The 8096-nt window shown below is 42.4% G+C and overlaps 1 non-coding gene across 1 annotated transcript; it reads right to left on the bottom strand.

Moving 5' to 3' along the window:
• Nucleotides 1-5802: 5802 nt before the first annotated feature.
• On the bottom strand, nt 5803-5918 carry LOC135525360 (U5 spliceosomal RNA). Its single transcript, XR_010453132.1, has one exon. It is a non-coding gene; the product is annotated as a U5 spliceosomal RNA (small nuclear RNA).
• Between the last annotated feature and the right edge of the window lie 2178 nt (nt 5919-8096).

Raw genomic sequence — 8096 nt, 5'->3', positions numbered from 1 at the left:
TCGTACCACCCCAGGGCTTCCGTGGCTACCATGGCCACTGCCTGGGGGGTGGTCTCTACATTTTTCGCTACCAGCAGGTTACGGGAGGACCACAGTGCTTCCTTCAGGCACGTGAGGGTGGACCAGAGCTTGGTGAAGGTCTTCGATGGAATGGGCCTTCGGCCCACCCCATACAGCACGATTATGCAGATTTAATGTTTTAGTGACTTAAATGTAAATGTAAATGTAGTTCGCTAGAACAATTCTGATGAAAATTGTAAAAATGTATGAAAATATGTTTTTGGTCTTAATTTAAGGTTAGGTTTAGGCATATGGTTAGCAGTGTGGTTGGGTTTAAAATCTGATTTTAAGAAGAGAAATTGTAGAAATATGTGTGTTTTTAGACATAATTATGACCATGGAGCTGTGCTAAATTGTGACAGACGAAAAGTTTCCTCTTATCCTTTGTATTGTCACTTCTGTCGCACTCCCCCACATGGAGGTTCGGGCTATCTGATTGGCTCAAAATCAAGTTCTCATCCACTGGCGAGCAGTGCGATTCTACAAGTAGAAATGTCAGGTTTTTGTCGGTACCAGCTCTGTACACAGCAGAGATGTTTGTTCTAGAAAGAGAAGGAATGGCCTCCTAATGTGCTAAGTACCTATCATCAGTCAGATTTATTTGTGTGTCTGTACCATTAGTCACTCTCACTCAAATTAACATGGCATAAATCATGGAAAAATGTGTACAAATGCAGGAAATTTTCTTTAAAACAACAAATTAACTCTGCCTCGTAGAAAAAATGTAGGACTGCAGAAAACGGCAAACATTTCTCTATGTAGAATTGCAGAACATGTTATTCAAAACGTACATTGCTTTCAAGAGGGGGGCCACTAAAAAACATCTAGTTTTTGTGCGATTTAAATCGTAGGAAAATACATTTTTGGGGGGCTAGAGCCAACATGTGTTGGGCCAAAAATCTCCCCCCTGCCAGAATCCCCCCCCCCCATCCCCCTTCTATCTTCCTTAATTTTGTGGCTTGAGTCAAATACTTTCTATAGAACAAACTTCCAACCAAAATTAATAATTATTGTATGTGTGTTATATTAAACATAGAGGAGGGAGTAAAATGTTGGCAAGCAATAAACATTTCAGAACTACTATAGCTGAATTATTATCCTTACACTTTCAAATATACTAGGCGGATAAGACATGGGAGAGATGACGAATTTTGGCAAAGAGATTTATTTATAGACTAATACAAAAATCAGTAGCGGATTTAGGTACGGGCGGCAACTACATGCGCTGAAGGGGGGGGTCTCCCAGAGCGCCATACAAGCCTGATCCGCCACATACACTTGAAACAAATAGCCAAACCGAAAATTGCAGACAAAAAATGCTTTCTGCTACTAAGATCAGTGAAATATAGGCTAAACTGACAATTTAGTGAAGAGCAGAAATCTCAACGAGCAAGCAAGTTGCTACAATGAAGAACGCGAAGGGAGGGGGGAGAATTCTGTCAGGGGGAGATTTTCGGTACAACACCCGCCCTGAATCTCAATTGGTTTTGCCTTGGGACTAGTGATGGGTCTTTCGCGAATGTTTCGGCTCTAAAAGCCGGCTCTTGAAGGTGAACGTTGGGAGCCGGCTTGCATATCAGAAGACACTAATATTTTTATAAAAATATTTTTTTAAATTAAGATATGAATAATCAAAAGATTTAAGTGAATAGAATTAACTAATTAAAAGAACGAAAAAATAAATAAAATAATACACTGTGGCCTAACTGCTCAGGCGCACACATTCTTTCTGACTGTCTGCTCAGAATAACAGCCTCACCTGTTGTTTCAGTCAGTCAGATGCGAGGTGTCAACCAAAGATACGTGAGGGAGGGTCGAGCCAACTCACTCACAGTCACACACTTAGCAACCGAGGAGAGAGAGGAAGGACAGCTATGGAAACAACAGCTGGAAAATGAGTCGGAAGCACAGGAGCATTTGGATGCATTTTAATAATGTAGACAATATTACTTACAGTGTAGAATTTGCCAAAACAAAATATCATATAAAGCCGGTTCTATGCACAACGTACACCGGCATATGTGAACTGTGCACCCAACTGTGAAGCTAGCTGTAGCGGAGCTTCGAGAAACTAGCGGGCCTGCTAGTGATAGTGGTGGAGCCAGCACCTCCACACGTGGAGATATATCCACTCAGTCAAGTAGGCCTGCTAGTGATAGTGGTGGAGCAAGCACCTCCACACGTGGAGATGTATCCACTCAGTGAAGTAGGCCTGCTAGTGATAGTGGTTGAGCCAGCACCTCCACACGTGGCGATGTATCCACTCAGTCAAGTAGGCCTGCTAGTGATAGTGGTGGAGCCAGCACCTCCACATGTGGAGATGTATCCACTCAGTCAAGTAGGCCTGCTAGTGATTGTGGTGGAGCCAGCACTTCCACACGTGGAGATGTATCCACTCAGTCAAGTAGGCTTGCTAGTGATAATGGTGGAGCCAGCACCTCCATACGTAGAGATGTATCCACTCAGTCAAGTAGGCTTGCTAGTGATAGTGGTGGAGCCAGCACCTCCACACGTAGAGATGTATCCACTCAGTCAAGTAGGCCTGCTAGTGATAGTGATGGAGCCAGCACCTCCACACGTGGAGATGTATCCACTCAGTCAAGTAGGTCTGCTAGTGATAGTGGTGGAGCCAGCACCTCCACATGTGGAGATGTATCCACTCAGTCAAGTAGGCCTGCTAGTGATAGTGGTGGAGCCAGCACCTCCACACGTGGAGATGTATCCACTCAGTCAAGTAGGCCTGCTAGTGATTGTGGTGGAGCCAGCACCTCCACACGTGGAGATGTATCCACTCAGTCAAGTAGGCTTGCTAGTGATAGTGGTGGAGCCAGCACCTCCACACGTGGAGATGTATCCACTCAGTCAAGTAGGCCTGCTAGTGATAGTGGTTGAGCCAGCACCTCCACACGTGGAGATGTATCCACTCAGTCAAGTAGGCCTGCTAGTGATAGTGGTGGAGCCAGCACCTCCACACGTGGAGATGTATCCACTCAGTTAAGTAGGCCTGTTAGTGATAGTGGTGAAGCCAGCAGTTCCACATGTGGAGGTATATCCACTCAATCAAGTAGGTCTGCTAGTTATAGTGGTGGAGCCAGCACCTCCACACGTGGAGATGTATCCACTCAGTCAAGTAGGCCTGCTAGTGATTGTGGTGAAGCCAGCAGTTCCACATGTGGAGGTATATCCACTCAATCAAGTAGGCCTGCTAGTGATAGTGGTGGAGCCAGCACCTCCACATGTGGAGATGTATCCACTCAGTCAAGTAGGCCTGCTAGTGATTGTGGTGAAGCCAGCACCTCCACACGTGGAGATGTATCCACTCAGTCAAGTAGGACTGCTCGTGATTGTGGTGGAGCCAGCACCTCCACACGTGGAGATGTATCCACTCAGTCAAGTAGGCCTACTCCGCGACCCACAGCAACGCAGTCTTCTATGGACCAGTTTATGCCAAAGTCTATGTCTGTAGCAAAACAGGGCCAAATTGATATTGCATTGGCCTAAATGTTTGCCACCGATTTCCAGCCATTTTCGATCGTGGAGGACAGGGGTTTTAGAAATTATAGCAATAGTCTAAATCCTATGTACATAATTTCAAACAGGAAAACCCTTTCAAAATCACTTATTCCACAACTGTACGAGAGCACACAGGCTTTAGTGTGGGAAAGAGTCCAAAAAGCTACTGCAGTTTGCCTTACCACTGACTGCTGGACATCAAGGGTAACCACTTCTTACCTGTCGGTTACATGTCACTTCATTGAAGATTTTTCGATGTCTAGCTGTCTTCAGGACTGCTTTGAGTTCAGCGACAGACACACCTCAGAGAACTTGGCAGATGAACTGTTGAGAGTGGCCAGAGAATGGCAAGTAGATGGAAAAGTGGTCTGTTGTGTTAGCGACAATGCAGCTAACATAACCAAAGCCATGAACATTTTAAAATGGACCCATCATCCATGTCTTGCCCACACACTCAACCTGATTGTAAGAGATGCTCTGAAGGTGATGAAGCCCACTGTGGACGAAGTGAAAGCAGATGTGGAATACTTCCACAGGAGCGCAGTAGGTGCTGAAAAACTAAAGTCTACGCAACGCCAGATGGGGATTCCTGAGCTGAGGCCTAAACAAGACTGCACTACAAGGTGGAATTCAACATTTTATATGTTGAAGCGGTTTCTTGAGTCAAAGGATGTCATCTCTACCCTGGCCATTGTCAATGCACCTGTTGATGCTCTGACCCAAGAGGAATGGGAGGTGGTGGAGGAGATGTGCAGAGTCCTGGAACCCTTTGAGCAGGTCACTGTGGAGATCAGTGGAGAGGTACAGTAAGCAGTTATTACTACATCATTATTCAATCCAGTATTATATTTGTATATGAGCAGTAGATGAGAATGTAGTATCAGTAGACAAAACATGAACCTGAACTAATAAGTTACTGTTCTCTCTCATCAGCTATGTGACAGCCTCAAAAATGATACTCCTGTGTAAGGACTGCAGAAACCGCTGCACTTGACCCCAGGTTTAAGAAGTTAGTCTTCAGTGATGCCACTGCGATTGATGAGGCTCTTCAAAGAATAACAGCAGCAGGAAGGGACAGCCCCAACAGTCAGCTGGCTCAGGCACCAGGGCAAGAGGAAGAAGAGGGATCTGATGGAGCAGAAGCACCAGCAGTAGTGTCAGAAACGTCTGCTGTTTGACTAGAGAGCAATTGGGGATGCAGCACGAAGGAATCCATCAGCAGATGCCATAATGGAGGTCTGATCCTATGAGAAGGAGCCCCTCCAAAGATCTGCAGATCCTCTGAGCTGATGGAAGAACAAGGCCTCTGTCTACTCACGGCTTACTAAAGTCATGACAGGGAGACTGCATAGTGGCCACATCCGTTCCCTCTGAGAGGGTCTTCTTGAAAACGGGACAAATACTTATTGAGAGAAGAAACCGCATCAGCCCCTCGAAAGTGAGGCAGCTTGCATTTCTGAATGCAAATCTCTCATAAAAGCAAAATATGGTCAGTATTGCTGTGTGCTGCTTGTTATAACATGGCAATAAAGAAGAGAGACAAAAGAGGGACCAGTTTAATGTTTTAAGTGGGATGCTGCAGTATTTCAGATTGTTATTTATTTTTCTTTGACATGGTGCTTTTATGTTGTTCAGATTGTATTCATTTTGAATTGTTATATTTATATGCACTTTGTTTACATACATTAAAAAAGTTATACTTTAAATGCACATGTGTAATATAATCCTTCTTACATTTACTTCAATTTGTGGGATGCTGCAGATTTGCAAATTGTTATTTATTTTTCTTTGATATGGTGCAATATTCTATTTTGTTGTTCAGATTGTAATCCCTTTTGAATGGTTAGATTTATATGAACTTTGTCTATATACATTAAAAAGTTATGCTTTAAATGCAAATGTTTAATAGTATTATTTTTCATAACAAACCAAAGCATTTTTAAATACTTTGTCGTTAAGTTAGAGTATGATTTCACTTAATAATTTAATTAGAATTGTTTTAACACCAATCATAGTCAAACTATCGCAAACTGTTTGACTTGAAAAAAGACCCGTTATATAGACCCCTTTGAGAGCCAAAAGAGCCGGCTCTTTTTGGTGAGCTGAGCCGAAAAAAACGGTTCACTGAAAATAATCGGAATACCGATCACTACTTGGGACCCAGACATTTTGGAAATGACACCACGTTGTACAAAAATAACGTCAAAGCTTTCTTTCACAATGTAAGGAAGCCCCGCAGTAAAGCAGGGCATCAAAAAATTAGTTGATACTCATAATGTTCCTCTCCACGGAAATCTTTAGTAAAAGGCGAAAGATTTATGCGATCTGAAGAGAAACCAGAGTGTACTACCTTCAGAAAAGTCAAACTGGACAGGGATTCACGGACATGACATTCCCTATAGTGATAATATTAATATCGGCACCCCGAACCAAATCTCGTGCCCTGTTCAACGTGTCCACTCATAACAATGCATTACAGAGTATTAGGATGGTATAAATATATTCCTGTTTTAACATATGATAGTAAAGAAATAACATTATTTTACGTGTGGTGCATGATGGGTAACTTCATACGCACGCGCAGAATAATTTGCACTAGCGAATCTTGTCGGTAGGTGGCACTCTTGTGCTGATTTCGTCTTGGATTACATTAGAGCCTGTCGCAGGTTCTGGAATCAACCATGAATAATAATTAAAAGACAGCTTCAGTTCCAAAGACAAAAATGGCAATGTACAAAATTACAGAAATAAACAACAGTTTCTTCTAATCTCATACAAAGAATAATTATTCCCATGAGAATAAAAATGCAAGATGCTACAATGAGCAAGGGTACAACAGTATTCTATAACAAAACTTCAAATACAGGTTTAAGGACAAGAAAGTCAACATATTGGAGTGGCCATCACAAAGCCTTGACCTCAATCCTATAGAAAATGTGTGGGCAGAACTGAAAAAACGTGTGCGAACAGGGAGGTCTACAAAGCTGACTCAGTTACACCAGAACTGTCAGGAGGAACGGGCCAAAATTCACCCAACTCATTGTGGGAAGCTTGTGGAAGGCTACACCAAACGTTTGACCCAAGTTAAACAATTTAAAGGCAATGCTACCAAATACGAATTGAGTGTATGTAAACTTCTGACCCACTGGGAATGTGATGAATTAAATAAAAACTGAAATGAATCATTCTCTCTACTATTATTCTGACATTTCACATTCTTAAAATAAAGTGGTGATCCTAACTGACCTAAGACAGGGAATTTCTATTAGGATTAAATGTCAGGAATTGTGAAAAACTGAGTTTAAATGTATTTGGCTAAGGTGCATGTAAACTTCCGAATTCAACTGTATGAGGATATCTGTCACTACCCGAGGCTTGATAACAAAAGGACCAGAGGGTTCAGAAAGGCAACGGACCCCCTGTCAGCCTTCAGGTATGTGTGGGAACTTTTCCTAGCAAACTGTAGTGGAAGGTTCACCCCTAGCGACTGCGGCACAGTGGATGAGCAGGATGTGCCGTTCTGGGGCAGAAGCAGGTTCACACAGTACATCCCCAGCAAGCCTGCCAAATATGACATAAAGATCTTCTGGCTATGTGATGCAAGAGTCCCCTATGCCATTGATGACATAGTCTACACAGGCAGACAGCCACGAGAGAAGGTTCAGAAGAACCTTGGAGAGAGTGTTGTCTGAAAGTTGTGCAGTGAAATTAGATGAAAATATAATTTTAAAATACACGCTAGAAAACATTTTTAAAAGTCAGAGAGGTATTGCAAGAATACTTAGAGAGCATAATGTGTATGTATGTGTGTATGTGTGTGTTCAACCTGTTCATCAATATTGTAAGACATTGTATTATTACAAAAAATGCTAGAATAAAAATTCCAAATTTATAATTGTGTACTTAAAGTAAATTGACCATTTGTTTGTTTTGAATCACAGGTTACAGCATCACAATGGACAACTTCTTTACTAGTGTCTTTTTGACAGAGTACCTCAGAGAGAATAAAGTAGATGGCACGGGTCAAAGTAATTGATTTATGACCCTGTGTCATGATGACGTGTACATGTCCAAATATGGGCCTCCGACCAGGCCATCCTTTTCCTGTGGTCACGTGTTAGAGGGTGTGTTATTTTATATCTATATTGCATCCTTTGAAGTAGCCATGATGATTGATGTCTAGGGGCCTGGTTGAACTGGGGGGGATTGAGTGTTTGAACCTTTGTAACGTGTATGTCCCCCACCCCAGTTTTATTGCCCTTATGGTTGTTATCTGATGAAGCAGGAATGTCCTGGGGTATTGGCTGTGGCATATGCATTATACATGTCCAGAACAAGGCCTGAGATTTTTAAAATAAAGGCCCGAATATTAAACATAAAAATGACAAAAGCCTGGAGGTTGTTTTGCGTGAGGCTCCAGAATGTTTTAAAGGATTTTTGTGTACAAATGAGGGACATATGTCTTACATATTCCAATCTGAGGAATCTACGGTTAAGATATTCACAGACAGCGGGTCCAAACC

The sequence above is a fragment of the Oncorhynchus masou genome, chromosome 31 (genome assembly GCF_036934945.1).
Source record: "Oncorhynchus masou masou isolate Uvic2021 chromosome 31, UVic_Omas_1.1, whole genome shotgun sequence".
Lineage (NCBI taxonomy): Eukaryota > Metazoa > Chordata > Actinopteri > Salmoniformes > Salmonidae > Oncorhynchus > Oncorhynchus masou.
The sequence above is the reverse complement of the archived record's forward strand: the minus strand, read 5'-3'. Positions and strand labels throughout refer to the sequence as shown.